We start from the raw sequence: 17,077 nt of genomic DNA on the forward strand, positions 1-17,077 counted from the left end.
AACCAACCAAATTATAAATCGGTTGGATCGCGTTTTACAATTTGGTTTTCAAGAGGCATGACATATACTTTCAATCAATAAAAACTCCATATCATTTTAATAACAAGAAACAAATTGTATTTGGCTAAAATCAAATCCAGATGATCCATGTTTTACTACTATGAAATCTACACAAGTGGTTCATCATGCAAGCAAAAACACTCATTCCAAAACAGATATATACAAAAAAAAAAAAAAAAAAAAAAAAACCAATACAACCAACAAGCAAACTGTAAAATTGAAGAAAAAAAATACAAAAATCTAGATGTGGTGATCCATACCAACACCAAGAATTAACTGTGCAAGATGAGTCAAATATGGTTCTGCCTGTGCCCTGCTGCTCAATATCGGCCTTAAACTCTCCAGCTCACTACTAAACTCCCTCTCAAATTTCCTGCCAAAAATCACTCCACTCCATCACACATACATACATACATACATACATACATACATACATACATACATACATACATACATACGTACATAGAAAGAAAAAGAGGTGTTTTAAGATCTTACAGGATACATTCGATGACTGTAGACTCATCTGTGGGTGAATTTGGTTTTTTGGAAGGCTTTCTTAGCTTCAAAACCTTTACATTTTCCAAGGAAGATGAATCCAAATCATCAAAGGAACTGTTTGAATCAGGAGCTTCAATGGAGCTCATTAGCCACTGAGTTGCAGAAGCATATTGAAGGCATACAAGTTTCAGTTTCTCAAATTTCTGCATTCACCCCCAAAAACTTAATTATTATTATTATTAGAACAAATTCACAAACCTTCTATATTATACAACTCTATTTCTTTTTCACTTAATGGAGACATGACCTAGGGGCCCACTAAGTCATGTATGGGTAAAGTGACTGATCAGATAATGATGTCTGTCTGATCAAATGACCATTTTACCCTTACATTCCAGAAAAATCAGAATATTCATCAGTTTTTAACATGAGAGAGTACTGTCCTCGTTAACCTCATTAAGTCAAAAAGAAACAGCCCCTTAATGTTGTAGCTTACATATCAATGTTTCTTTTTAACCGAACTGTTTACCAATTTGACTTCATTTACTTTTTACTTCCAATTCCTCAAGTGTGTCATCGTTTTCTCAAATATTTTTTAAACAATAGTTATCCAGACAGCACTTTATACAGAAATAATGCTTAATGAAAATCATATTAAATTCACATGCTATTCTATTCCTCTGTTTTTTCATATTGTATTTCGTAAAATTAGATGTGCAAATTTGAGAGCATTATGAATAGGGAATGAGGAAAACCTTGAGGAGGATTGGAGAAAGAAGTGAACATTCCTTGAGACACTTCTCCATGAAAAAGTCATGATATTGAATTACCTATTTTAATAGAAAGATTAGAAGCACACACAAGAAAAAATTAACAATTTACTTTCATTTATTTGTGAAATATAGTAATGTATTTTTATATTTTTCTTTTACAGCATTGTAGTACAAATTTTTTTTTCTTATTAGAACATTATACTTTGAAAATCAACCCAACTAAAGAAGTAAATATTGCTTTGTATTTGTATGACATTACTAACTGGGTAGATTTTTCAAAGCACAACATTTTAATACAAAAAATAAATGAAAATAGGATGCTACAATAAAGTTAAACAAATCAACATATACCTCATCTATGCTCTTTGCATTCTCAAGTTTATTGTGCATAACATGCCAATTTGGTTCAAGAACCTAAAACAAGATAAAACAGAATATGTTATTCAATCATAATAATATGATATCACTTCTACCTTTGTTGGTTGACAGAAGAATTACAGAGACATAAATAACCACATTAAACATTGGATTAATAAATAAATAGGAAATAGCAATATATTTATATTTCTTCACCCATAATAGCAACATACTTATAGCATGAAACTTACACAATGTACTTTATTTTTTATATAACATACTTACCTTTTTACTGATAATAATAATATATTGTTATTATTGGTAAGGAAATGTAAGTAGATTGTTATTTTATAAACATAAGAACATGGTTTTACTTTTACCTCAAAGGTTAGATAATGAAGAAGGCTATTGATAAATTTAAGCATATTCCTGCATAGTATTGATGATGTAGAGATTGCAGTTCCATGCATATCACGTGCACGTGCACCCTACAACAACAACAACAAAAGTATAATCACACATAATATAAAGAGTAAAAAAGGAGATACTTTTATATTTCTTAATTTTTAATAAATATTTATATCAGGGATATTCAGTCTCATACTTGATGTAGTTGCCAAGCTGCACAAAGCTGTCTGTGCACATGTTTGCAATGAAACAGAAATCGAAAAATTAATTGATATTTTGTCAGAGCTTTTCTTGATATCACAAGGGATAATGGCCATTGAACCTGTAAAAAAAATAACACCTCACTTTCATTTAATTGATAATTAGAAAAATAGAAAATTAGATAATTAGTAAAGTAGTTTCATTTATGGGTTAATCTCATAAAAGACCTTATATTTTGTGTTTTTTCCAAATTTAAACCTCATCTTTCTTTTTTTCATGAAAAAGGCCTTAAAAATTTTCTTTGTTTTTTCCAAAAAAACCCTCGACTGTCTTTTTTTTCCCGAAAAAAACCCTCAACCTTCTAAATGTTTCCAAATAAATCCTCAACTTTTTTAGGTTTTCTTGATAAAAAGCTCACATTATACAACTTTTTTTAAAGAAAAATGACTAAAAGGGCCAGAGGTTTAATCCGGAAAAAACACAAAATATAAGGTCTTTTATGAGATTAAGCCTAATTCCAATTATAACATTGTAATATTGAAAACGATTTGTATTTGAATGACATTGATAAACCAAACTAAATGGATTTTTTCAAAGTAGAATGTTGTAATAGGAATAGATGATATTAAGATGTTATAAATAAATAATAAACAAATGAATGAAAGTAGGTTGCTGTTTCTTGTATTAAATGAAAGAAAGAAAGAAAATGTTAAAGGTGTGTTTAATTACCTTGTAATTAACAGAGAAGGTTTCCATACCAGTGATCAAAGGGCTCTTCTTCTACAGCCTCTGAAACTATCTCACCACCACCACCACCTGTTTGAAGATCTTTCAGAATGCTCAGTCTCTTTAACAAAGAACCTGTGTCCTGAAAAATGCATAATAATAATAAATAAAATATTAATTAATTAATTATTTCTGAAAGTGGAATATTGTGATAGGAATAAATGAAAACTGACCACAGAACATGTGACATCTTCATGCAAAGGATCTGCTGCAGCTGCTGTCGAACGCAGTGCAAGGTCCAACAGAGACTGAAAATTAAACTCAATTAAATTATAAAGTTAATTTGCAAAAAAAAATAGCATTGTACTTTCATTTTCATTTATTTGTGTATTATATTCAGAGCATCAAACTCTTTATTCAGAAAGAAAGTCAGGAAATTGAGTATTTTTCTATAAGTCATCTGTTTACAAAATGTCATTTATTTTCTCAGATAGAACTTAATGGGTAAAAACAAAGTGAGAAACGATAATTCAATTCTTATATATGGATAACTTTTATCCCTAACTATACATATGGATCATACAAATAAGGGCAAATTACAGAAACAGCATTATATTTTGGGCAATTTTGCAGTTTAACTAACCATTTCTACTTTATTTTTTTCCAATAAAAAAAACCATTAAAGTTTCAGACATATTTCCAATTTAACCACTTTGACCTGATATTATAGGTCAAAATGGTTAATTTGGAGAATTAGAATGGTTAGTTTGGGAAAATGTCTTAACTTTTAATGTTTTATTGGAAAGAAAAAAGTATCAGTGGCGTAATCACAATAATTGCCCGAAATATACTCTGAGTTTTTTTTAGTCAGATAATATGAGGTAAATGGAGAAAGACCTGAAGCTTCTCAACAGAGATCTCATTTGGTGTTTTATCAAGTTCATCACGTGCAATATCCATAAAATGAACCAAGAAATCACCCTGTATTTCTAACTCAATCAAATCAATTATCAAATTTAATTTCAATTCAAATACTTTAAACTACAAAAACACAACAATCAAAATTTAACCTGATCCAGAAGAAGATAATGCTTAATAGAACGCAGCTTTCCAATGAGGTCATACTGTCAACATTCAAAAGAATAACAGGTCACTAAATATTGTTAAAAGAACTAAAAAGCACAGCCATTAGAAATAAGATTTTAAAAAAATAATAATAATAATAACAATAAACCCCACCTTGTCCTTCATGAGATTTAGTAATTCGCCACTTGCAAAATCATAAGCAGATTTAATGCATTCAAGATAGTGATCATTCGACCCAAAGTTCATCAATTTTGAATTCTCCAATGCAGGCACCTATATTATTTATACACATGTATAAAACCCTCTAATAATAGCAATATTGTGAGTAAATTACATTTTTCATCCCTGTGGTTTCTTAAATTTTAAAAATATGGTCCACTAGTTCGATGATTCCTGCATTTTCTTGCAATATTTATTTCCCAAAAGTGAAAAGAGTTCCAAGAAGTTATAGATACATACATATGTGAATCTGTGTATCAGTGTATGCATAATTGTATATGTGAAGAATCTTACCTGAAGTGCCAAATCCATAGATCCATCAACATTGAAGATAAAAGAGTCATCATTCCCTCCAACTCTATTGATAGAAATATATCGCCCCTCAATCCCAACTAAACCAGATAGAAGATCATCAATTACAATTAGTTCCTGCATGTGTTGAAACATTATCACAAAATCTTCATTTATCTTTACATTAAAATGATATTCTAAATTAACTTCTTTCTAGGTTTCAAAATTGACACTAGTTTGACATTATGAATGAAAAGGCCAAGAATTGCACAAAAAAGCATAAAAACATCAGTAGCTGTACCTGAACAGAAGCATTGTAGCAACCTATCAGCTTCTCAGATTCCAAACTGTACAAAGAGAGTGTAAAAGGAGGAAACAATTCGCTTTAATAACAGCAATTACACGCATAGAAACATGAACAAAACTCAATATCAGTCCAGGGAAAAAGTAAAGTACCCTATATCCACTGAATGTCCCTTTGAGTCCTGCATTGAACAAGCATAAAGTTATACACCAGTTTCCAACAAAATCAAATTTTGAACAAGATAAGCTACATTCACAAAAGGGTAGACGGTTCGGTATTACATTATCGGGATAAATATGTCTCCGAGCATTCATACACATATGTAAATATATATACAGAAAGAAGAGAAACCTGGTGAAATTGGCCGGTGAGGAAACGTCTGTCGTAGTTCCATTGAGGGGTAGAAGGGAATGGAGACGATACTGCATCTATGGACAATGGCGAAGCAAGTAGATGAAAAAGACGCTATGAAAATTCGGAGATGGCGACGCAGCGATCTAGGATTCTGATTTTCCGATTTGTGGAAATGTGAGTGTGAGAGGAGAGAGTGGCATTTGAAAAACTTACGCCCTTCTGTTGTTTTTTCTTTCTTTTAATTAATAGCAGCATTTATGAAATGGGATAAATTGACAATGATGTCCGAATTAAATAATGACTTTTAGATCGAAATAATGATTTAGGGATGATAACACATTATAACTTTTATACATATTTAGTCATTTAATTTTTTTTTTGTGTTAACCTTAATTTTTTTTGTTTCATGAAAATGATAGAGTATATTTCTAGAAAATCCAATATTTTCTTTAAATGAATTGTAAGTCTTAATCCAAAGACTAAAATGTAAGTAATATTGTACTGAAAAGTAACGTTTATGCCGTTTTATCACTATATAAAACTATTTGTATGTTAACTCGTAAATCAAATGTCATGTGGATACCATATGTGAGTTGTTATAACCATGCTAAAACGACTAGTGGCCTGAACGACGTGCTTCGGGCGTCAGAACTGTTACGACATTTGTCACCCTATACCCGCTGGTCTAACTGTAGCTAACAGTTTAGGTGCGGTATAGATCTATACACAAGTGTCACGCTCTCCCTACAAGAGACTCTGGTTATAACTTAGGATTTAATGTGTACTCTGGTGGGTATGGTGAAGCTAAATGTCTCACAACCAGTATTAACCGATTTACTTGAACTGTAAACTCCTTTTTATGGTAATTAAAATAATTATTCCTTTAAATAATTATTTGTTTTATTCTGAAACTTTAGTGTAGTTATTATGATTCCCAAACTATACAAATTATAGTTTATTATAAATGTTATGTTATGTCCATTTATATAATCATACTTATATAAATATGTATATGTTCACATGTCTAGGTGTTTCAGAAGATTATTTCATATAAACATACACCTAACACAATTTTTGAAAACACCTAGTACAACCAAGTAAATATTTAATCTTTGATCCATTTTAACGATATTTACCAGTGGCTAGTACAATATAATTTAGTAAAACTTGTTTTTAAGCTAGTTGGGGTTTCTAACCCAAATTAACCTTATATGATTTAAACCATATATTTTAGTCAAAAACCCATAAAATGATGTCATAAACTTGTTATGACCACTTTTGCTTAAAAATCCATTTTTACATAAAATAATAGATTTTTGTGTTTCTTTTTGTAAGACTGATTTCTAGTTATTTTTGTCTGGTTTTAAAACACATATCCCAACACAACACTTTCTGGGTTATAACACACAAGACGATAAAAATAACTAGTTCATATCTATATTTGCCAAAAAAAACCATGTTTTGTCCATAGAATCTTAGCTTTTGGTTTTTGAAGTAAAACTTTTTCTAATGAGCTCAGCAGCGTAGACCCCGTGTTCCATGTTTCCAACCTAAAGAAGTGTTTATCCGATGAAACTCTTGTCATTCCCCTTGATGAAATTGAAATAAACGAGAATCTCTTGTTCGTGGAGGAACCAGTTGAAATCATGGACAGGGAGGTGAAGAGTACCAAGCAAAGTCGCATTCTGATTGTGAAGGTACGGTGGAACGCAAAACGCGGGCCAGAGTTCACATGGGAACGCGAAGATCAAATGAAGCAGAAGTACCCTCACCTATTCTCGCATTCTCAAATCTAGCTTTCAAAAGAATTTCGGGACGAAATTCCCTCTAACGAGGGGATGATGTCACAACTAGGAATTTTGATGCCTTGTAAACATTGAACAATGATAACAAATGTGAACCAACAATGTGAAATCATGTAGGATGTTTATTCAATAACAACAGAATTTCAACCAAACACTTCATACAAGCACTGCAAATAGTCAACAAAGAATTGGAAACCCTAGAAATCCCGGTTTAAGTCCATTCTGGACCAGGATTTCCTTATTGGGCCCAATGGGCCAATAAGCTTTCAGTTTGACTATCTTGGGCTTAGAACTCTTAAATGGGCTCTAATTGGACCCACTTCCATATATTTTAAATGTTTTGGGCCGTATTGGGCCTAGAATGAAATAAAATACCTAAATGGACCTTATTGGGCCATAACTAACCTAATTTAGCCCTAATAGGTCATAAAAATCATATTTTTATTTATTTGTGCCAAAAATCACCTAACTTAACCACAAAATGGGCTTAATCATTCAAAGCCCAAAAATCTTCTCTTTCCCTCTCCATTTTCGGCCCCAGCCCACAAAGAAAGAAAGAGTTGACTTTGTGGTGCCAACTCATTTTTATTTAGTGGATTTCCATGCATGCTCTCATACTTCCATGCAACAATCCCATCACCCTTCTCTCTTCTTCTCCTTTTCTTCCTCTCTGCCGAACCCAAACAAACACACACACACTTCACTCAAAATTCTCTCAAGAAACTCTCTCCATTTCTCTCCAAATTTTCGAGATCTAAGAGGCTTTCAAAGAGATTCTTCCACAAAAATCATCATCTAAGGTAAGTTGATGTTTGATCCATGCTTTAACTCACTTCTTTTCATCAAAAATCATCTCTTAATCCATTCAAATTCATGATCTTGCATCTTAGAACCCACTAAGTTCGAGATCCATCCAAGGAACTTGCATGGACCGAAAATAGCACCAAACTTCTCCCAATCTTCTTCAAAATCGAAACCACAACTCAAGGTGAGCTTCATACCCCTTTCTTTTCGGTTTTTATGAGTTTTACGGGGGAGAATACAAGAAAATGTGTAGATCTATGTCTATGTGTATGCTATGTGTGATTTGATGCATGTATGTGTGTGATTTCATGTGTTTTGTGATAAATATGTTACCAAAAAGGATGTAAACCCGAGATCTATGACATAAGGAAGGAAACAAACATAATCTAAGCTATTTTACACTAAACAAGTCAAGAATAATAGCTTATAAGGTCATGATGAACATATTCTAACATAAAACCCATTTTGGGCTTAAATTGTCAAAAATACAAAACTTGGGATACAAATCGACAAGTCACGGTTTCTTGAAGGTCAAAAGGGTCAAAACAGTTTCTATAATCATTTTTCTAAACATTAGAATTTTCAAGGGACTTAAAATGTAAATTTTTAGCTTAATGGGCTAATTTTGGGCTTTTCGACCCAATAAGCCTCAAAATGCGAAAAATTATAAATTTTAGGGGCTGAAACGAAAATTTCTGTAAAACAGGGGGTAATTAGCATGACAAAATTATTTTATGAGTCAAAAATGCTTTTCACTATCAGAAAGGACCAAAAATGTAAAGTTTTTAGATTTTGGGCCAAAACTATAAAAGTTGTGAAAAATGGGGCTCTAACCGAGAAACACTATTCTGGAAGGGCTGAAGCTGTCAACAAAATAAATTTTGGGTTAAAATTGTGTTTTCATCCAATAAATAATATAAAAGTGTCAAGAAAAGGTTTTAAGGACTAAAAATGAAATTCTTTTATATAAAAGGACCAAAAGTGTTATTTTTATAAAAGAAGGGTAGTGAAAAGGTCAAACTCCACTTTTAAACAAATTAATTCATTAATACAAAAATACAAGATCCACGACTACTGACGAAACGGAAAACAAATACACTCTCAACAACAAATATCGTTAAAAATGAAGTGATTCGGTCTCGAATCAATACAAAACAACAAGCGTTTAACCAAACCATCTAAATAAATACGTGATAACTACGATGAGCAAACTTACAAAATTTGGGCTTGGAAGTTTCAAATCATGCTTGTTGGGCCTTGCTAGCCCATTAACATGATCTTTGGGCCCAAAGGGAATATGCTTATGTGTTATTGGGCCTCCTATGACCCGATTTCATGTAAAAGGACTTTCAATGGCTTTAATGTGCTATTGGGCCCTAGTGGCCCATTAGTATTGCTATTGAGGTCAAGAAATCAAATGCGAGTTGGGCCAACGTGCCTTTCGCATTCCCGACAGCCAAAATAACTCACGGAATATAACGGGACTTCGTACTCCCTTTTTCCTTTGTTAGGCTTATGAGTAATCAAGGAAATCAGATTCAGGACGTTAATCAAAAGTAATCATGGTTGTTGGATTAAGTGAGTAGTAATGGGTGACGCCTTTAAGGATCTTTCGAAACCTGTAGTTATAAACTAGTCATTTTCAAATGCATGATTATAACGACTCACAAACCCTAATTAATCCAAAGCCACCCGAGTAATCAAAAATCATTCATCGTGACGGTATAACAAATTGAGAATTCACTGTGTTTTATGTAATGGGAAAACATCGGGTTTTCCTGGGAAGTTCAACATTTTCACTTGCGAGATCATTACAGAAGTTCAACAATTATACATGTTTTGAAAATCAACAAGCATATATTTACAGATCTTCACACTTTTTTTTAAAACATTTATCTATTCAGAAAATATCGGATTTTCTGGGTTCTACAAACTACACCAAATCATTTTATCACAACATTGCTTATGAACTCACCAACATTTCATATGTTGACGTTTTTCAAAATTAACTTGTATTCTCAGGTAACAAGTAAACCGAAGAATAAGTATCAAGTAATGTCTGGATGTTTTGCTTATGATATCTATCAGACAGTTTATGTTATGAAATTGTAATGTTTAAAACAATGTATTGGATGTAAACAATATCAGTTGTATTATTTCAATGCATGGTGATGATTTATGTTATGATTCATGTATGTTCATTGTGATGGTATTCAATTTAAGTCACAAGAGCCCTCAGACGTTTTCGCCGTCTGGTTCGAGGGTGTGACAGGTTGGTATCAGAGCTCTGTTTATAGTGAACTAACATATCTAACCACACATTCATATGCAACTATAAACCAAAAAGAGGGGCTAACGCAACTCTGAACAAAACAAGCAAAACATAACAATAAAACATCCTTGCTTGTGTAAATTAGGAAAAAGAACATAATACCAAACCAAACAAGATAATGCTAGCATCTCGGTTAAGCCAGGACTGTTCATAGTCGTATCAAGGAGTGGATGTAGCCTGATCAACTACATTTCTCCAAGGTACAACTATCACATGTCTCGAGGAAGTCGTGATGGCTAGGGAACCTAAAAACATACCCCTTTATCACCAAGAAGAGAACATCAGCTCAATCTATACAATAATGGTAGCGTCCTAGGAGTAATGATAGTTTATTCGTATACCTGCTCTCAGTCGCTATGGAAGGGGAGCAGCAGGGCATTCAGTTTCATCAAGTCTTAGTAGCCCATAGGATGATCGAAGATGAGCCGGAAGGAGATCAGGGGGAGCACACGCCGTGGGACCTGATGAGTATACAGACACTGACTACGAGTTCGATGAGGCTGAGGACGACATGGAGGAAGAACAAGACACCAGTGAGGACACTACCACGACACCTGTCAGCGAGGCGCAGCCGGACCATCCCCCGCCCCACCAGTGAATCCCACAAAGGAGAATCGCTCCCCCGAAGCTGAGATTGTCGCCCTGCGGCAACAACTATTCGCCATAGAAGTACGTGTAGTGCGAGCTGAGCATGAGAGGGATGAGGTCATTGGAGAAATGAATGAGATGGCTCAGTTGTTGGCTCAACACTTCGGCATATGATCTCGCTACTGTCATAGGGCGCTCCATAGAGTGTTAGGAATAGACTTATCTTACTAATACTATGACCTATGCTATGTACCCCGACTCTATGTTTAAGTGATTACACTACTCATAGAGCCGTTATGCTGCCGAACTTGTACCGCTTATGTATGCTCTTTCGAGCAAAATTTTCATGTATCAAAGTGCGGATAATATTAATGAAAAATTTTATATGTTTACTGTGATGTTTTAAATCTGCTATGTGGTACATATCCATGATTGTGTGCTAATTTGTGAAATTACTTAAGTTTGTGCTAAACACCTAGTATATAGGATCACAACCTCACAAAAATAGAACAAGAGCTGTGGAATCTCACCGTCCGGAATGCTGATATAGATGCATACATATCAAGGTTTAGCGAACTGTCTCTGCTATGCCCTGGCATGATCACCTCAGAAGGAAAGAAGATAGAATGATTCATGTGGGGACTAACCTCCCCGATCCAAGGAAACGTGATAGCTGCAAACCCCGAAACTTTCGACAGTGCCAAAAGATTGGCCAAGAAGCTGTATGACCACAACAACAAGAAGGGTGAGAAGTCAGTGGAGACAGAAGGTAAGAAGGAAAATGAAAACAAAAAGGGAAAGAACAACAAGAGGAAGGGACGTCAAGGCTCTGAATCATCCAAGAAGCAGCAAACAGTGGCAGTTAATGTTGCAACCACTCAAGTTCCACCCACACCACATGCTCCAGCCTCAGCTGCTCCAAGTGCTCCTAGGCGTTATTCCGGTAATCATCCTAAGTGCAACAAGTGTGGTCTCCATCACAATGGAGAATGCAGGGAGATGCAGTGCACTAGTTGCAATCGGAAGGGGCACACGACAAAGTATTGCAGGACCTACCTTCCTCAGAACAAACAATAGGGAAACAACAACAACACCGACAATGGCGACAATAATGCAGGACCAAGCCACACCTTCTATAGATGTGGAAGGACTGGGCATTTCCGTCGAAACTGCCCCAACAACAACAATCCCGAAAATGGAGGAACAGGAAGGGTGCTGACCATGGGTCAGGGAGAAGCGGTTCAGGATCCCGCTGTTGTTACCGGTACGTTCCTCCTAAACCACACTTATGCATGCATCCTATTCGATACCGGAGCAGAACGAAGTTTTGTGAGCAATAAGTTTAAGCATTTGTTAAAACAACAACCCCAGAAGCTCAATGAAACCTTTACGGTGGAAATGGCCAATAGGAAAACAGAATCCACTGGGGAAATCTATATCAGATGTACCCTAGCCCTAAATCAACACGTCTTTCGAATAAACTTAATGTCTGTTTCCATTAGGAGTTTTGATGTGATTATTGGCATGGATTGGTTAAGCCCTCACCATGCTGAAATTATGTGTCACGAGAAGGTCGTTCGCCTTCACCTTACAAATCATGAAACCCTAATTATTTACGGAGACAAACCCAACACGAATCTTCATCTCATCCCGTGCGTCCAGGCACAAAAACATCTGCGAAAGAAAGATTTGACGTTCCTGGCGCACATAGTGGATAAATCCAAGGAAGAGGTTAACGTTCAAGACATTCTTGTAGCATGTGAATTCCCAGATGTATTTCCTGAAGATCTTCCTGGAGTACCCCCAGAAAGACAAGTTGAATTTCGAATTGATCTTGTGCCAGGAGCTACTCCCATCGCTAAATCACCTTAGCGATTGGCTCCTGCTGAGATGCAGGAATTGTCTAGCCAACTCAGTGAACTCCTGGACAAGGGATTCATCCGACCCAGCTTCTCGCCATGGGGAGCTCCGGTCCTCTTTGTCAAGAAGAAGGACGGATCTTTTAGGATGTGCATCGATTACAGAGAACTAAATAAGCTCACTGTCAAAAATCGCTATCCACTCCCACGAATCGACGATCTATTTGACCAGCTCCAAGGAGCTAGTTACTTCTCTAAGATAGATCTGCGATCCGGGTACCATCAACTCAAGGTCCGGGAAGAGGATATTCCCAAAACCGCTTTACGAACTCGTTATGGACATTATGAATTTGTCGTAATGCCCTTAGGTCTAACGAATGCCCCTACCGCATTCATGGACCTAATGAATCGAATCTGCTGACCATTCCTCGACAACTTTGTTATTGTTTTCATTGACGACATTCTAGTTTATTCTCGAAGCGAAGAAGAGCATGGACAACATCTCCGACAAATCCTGGAAACCCTGCAAACTGAGAAGCTATATGCAAAACTCTCCAAGTGTGAGTTCTGGCTCCGTAGCGTGAACTTTTTGGGTCATGTTGTTAGTCAGGAAGGAATAGATGTGGATCCTTCTAAGGTCAAAGCCATCGAAGGATGGGCAGTCCCAACAACACCCACAGAAATTCACCAATTCTTAGGTCTAGCAGGTTACTACAGGAGGTTCATTCAAAACTTCTCTAAGACCGCCAAGCCACTTACCTCGCTTACACAAAAGGGCGTACCCTTCAAATGGACGGACAAACAAGAAGCTGCATTCCGAACTCTGAAGCAAGCACTTTGTAGTGCCCCGGTACTATCACTACCAGAGGGAACGGAAGATTTCGTAGTTTACTGTGACGCGTCAAATTAGGGTTTAGGGTTGCGTTCTCATGTAGCGTGGAAAGGTGATAGTGTGACAACCCAAATTTCACTCCGTCATTGTAACCGATCCGTCAGTAAAATTCGTCGTTTTTGAATTTTTTCCGTTTACCTTTTTAAAATTAAGTCATTAATTTTAAGTCTTCTATTATGATTTAATGAGTACCGAAACACATTATAAACTCATGATAACACCCCAATTTAATAATTGGAAGATTTTTAGATTCGACCATATCGGGTAACGACAATTTAATCGGGTACGACCAAAGCCTCGGTAAATGTCAGTATCGGGTAGATTTCCACCGTGTCCCAAACTCAACCCATATTTAAAGCTCAAATAACCTCATTTTGAAGCTTTTCATCCTCTCTCACTACTCTCTCTCTACAAACTCAATCCTAGGTCCAAAATCATCCAAATCAAGCTTCAAATCATCAAGGTAACCATCCTAACTCATTGTATAACCTTTTTAGCTTTCAAATCTGTGTTCAATCTATGATTTATGACCATAAACATGTGTTTACGGCCCTGGAGCACTCATGGACTGTGAACACATATAAGATGGGTTTTGGAGCCCAAAAACCCTCTCAAAACACTTTTGGAGCTTGGAATCAACCTAAGGACTTATTGGAATGGACTTGGAACACCTTGAACTCATCATTTAGGAGGTAAATGAGAGATTATGGCCCAAGCATATGCTTTGACCGTAAACACCCTTTCATGGGCAGTAAACTCATTCTAGGGTGTTAAGATGCCCCTTAAACACCTCATAAGCCTTGGAATAAAGTCTAGAAGCAACCACAAACGAGTTAGAGGCCTTAAACTTGATGAAAACCACCACCATAGGAGCTTACGGCCGTAAACCCCCCAAGAATGGGTTCTTGGGCCATAAACTCCTATATCTTGGTCAAAGTGTGCCCTAAATTCACCCCATGACTTGTAAAATGAGTTAGAATCACATGTGATTGATCTAGGACCACCAAAACATCAAAGGAAGGGGGATGAGGGAGCTTATGGCTGTAAACTCTTAGTTTACTGCCGTAAACTCCTTGTAATGGTCCATATGTTGATTTAATTCCTTTCCAATGCCCTAGAACCAAACCTAGCATCATCCCTCAAATGTTTTAAATCCATTTAGCACTCAAGAGCACCACCCATGAGTTTAGGGCCGTAAAATCATGGGGATGTGGTGTTTAGGGCCAAAAACTCTTCTAAGAGTTTACTCTTGAAGAGGAAACTCCATTCCTAAGCCATACACCCCCTTAGACGCCACCCGGGTCACTCCAAACACTTGAATTGAAGTGTTTTCGCGTCCAGAAGTGTTTATTCTTATTTAATTAATAGACCAAGGTCTAATTAGATACAAATTATGTATCCCTTCATATTACATAGGAACCTCACGTGTTTCAAGCCCTGAACTGACAATTAGCATCCAACCGGCACATCTCTCGTCTGGTGAGTTCATACCCCTACGCCTTTTTCAGTGTTTTTCAATGTTTTCAGGGGGGAATACAAGCAAATTATAAATATTTTCAAAACCTAAAACTAATGTAATTCTATAAATATCTGGCTAACTTTTAGATATCTTTACCCCTTATGTATTATGCGGAGCATAAGGGATGTTTTACTGAGTATAACTAAGTAAATTTCAATCACAATGTAAGAAACAATCAAAACAATCAAATTATTATGGGAATAATTTGGGATCTTCAGTTCTTGTTTTATGAGCACAGATTTATGTAAAGTTAATAGATAAACTATGTCTGATTCAATTTATCTCTGTTTAATTTAGAGTATTATGCCAAATAATTTCATTGTATTAAACTGTTTTTACTGTATTATTTTCAAAACGATTAATATGTTTAATAACGTCCAAGAACACCGTGAATAATTTAATACTAGCTTGTGAGGTTATCTTCATTAAACCCTTCGGGTCATCAGTAAATCCTCCCCGGAAGTGTAACCAGAGTCTCTTGGAGGGAGAGCATGGAATTTGTGAATAGATCTATTCGGGACTGACAATCCCACACCTAAACTGCTAGCTACAGTTAGGTGGGCACGCCTGGGGTGACAAATTTTGGATATTGTCCGACGCCTGAAGAACGTCAAGGAGGTCTCGTTGTCATATTAGCATGGTTACCCGACTCACAATATGTCTTAATATAAGTTTATTCACGGATTTTCATATCTATCTTTGATCTATGGTTTTTATATCTAGTACGGGATGGTATTCCTATGGTTTTTATATCTAGTACGGGGATGGTAATCCCATGGCTTTCAATCTATAGTTTTTGTGTATTAAAACTATCTTATATCTAGTACGGGATGGTATTCCCATGGTTTTCAATTTATATTTTTATGTATTAAAAATATCTACTATTGTACTGGATGGTATTCCCAGTGGTTTTCAATATATAGTTTTATGTATTAAACTATACACTGGTGTATTTAACGGAAATTCAAAACTTTAACTAAACTGTCTTTATAAGTAAATATGGGATTTTCTTGGATAACAACTTTTCAGAAAACCAAAGGAAACATGTTCATTTTCAGAAAACAACACTTATGAACTCACCAGCTTTATGCTGATTTTTAAACTGCTTGTATTCTCAGGTTCTCCTTAGACAGGTATCCCGCATTCTTTTGCAGAGACGGAGCGTATGGAAGTCTCGTCATATTTTGATTAACTTATGTAACTATAAAACTTGTATTACTTTACTTTCAAACAAATGTAATGAATCTATGTAATGTAATGTTTTGTGTTTACTATGCTTACTATGTACATTGGTTACGATACTTCATTATGTCCTCCGCCCCGGAACGTTTCCGCCTTCGGTTTCGGGGTGTGATAGATAGCTTACGCGTCCCGACAACTAAAGACACACGAAGTGAGTTACACAACCCACGATCTGGAATTGGGAGCAGTGGTCTTTGCCCTGAAAATTTGGAGGCACTAACTTTATGGTACAAAGTGCACCATCTTCACGGACCACAAGAGTCTCCAGCACATCTTGAATCAAAAAGAGCTTAATACGAGGCAACGAAGGTGGGTTGAACTATTAAACGATTATGAGTGTGAAATCAAGTACCACCCAGGCAAGGCTAACGTGGTAGCTGATGCCTTGAGTCGGAAAGAGTACTCTAATCGTCGTGTGAAAAATCTCTCAATAACCATCCAATCTCACCTAACCACTCAGATCAGGGTAGCCCAGTTAGACGCCATGAAGGCGAAAAACAAAACAAGCGAAGCATTATGTGGAATGGAGAAGAATATCGAGGTGAAAGAGGGCGGAGTATATTATTTCATGAACCATATTTGGGTCCCTAAACTTGGAGGATTTAGGGAGGTAGTCATGAATGAAGCTCACAAGACGCGATTTTTCACACGACGATTAAACAATAGTATTGGTGGCCTAACATGAAGGCAGAGATTGCCACCTATGTTAGAAAATGCCTTACTTGCACCAAGGTAAAGGTGGAATACCAGAAGCCCTCG

At 35.9% G+C, this 17,077-nt stretch overlaps 1 pseudogene across 1 annotated transcript; it reads right to left on the reverse strand.

Moving 5' to 3' along the window:
* Positions 1-90: 90 nt before the first annotated feature.
* Positions 91-5,486, reverse strand: LOC145030943 (gamma-tubulin complex component 2-like; annotated as a pseudogene). The gene is made up of 15 exons (XR_013676756.1): positions 5,275-5,486; positions 5,076-5,104; positions 4,921-4,966; positions 4,623-4,757; positions 4,263-4,382; positions 4,094-4,147; positions 3,921-4,004; positions 3,257-3,331; positions 3,027-3,165; positions 2,293-2,418; positions 2,069-2,176; positions 1,683-1,745; positions 1,314-1,388; positions 556-761; positions 91-433 (listed from the first exon to the last, which is right to left on the reverse strand). The product of XR_013676756.1 is annotated as a gamma-tubulin complex component 2-like (transcript).
* Between the last annotated feature and the right edge of the window lie 11,591 nt (positions 5,487-17,077).

The sequence above is a fragment of the Lactuca saligna genome, chromosome 2, assembly GCF_052625555.1.
Source record: "Lactuca saligna cultivar CGN05327 chromosome 2, ASM5262555v1, whole genome shotgun sequence".
NCBI classification, from domain to species: domain Eukaryota; kingdom Viridiplantae; phylum Streptophyta; class Magnoliopsida; order Asterales; family Asteraceae; genus Lactuca; species Lactuca saligna.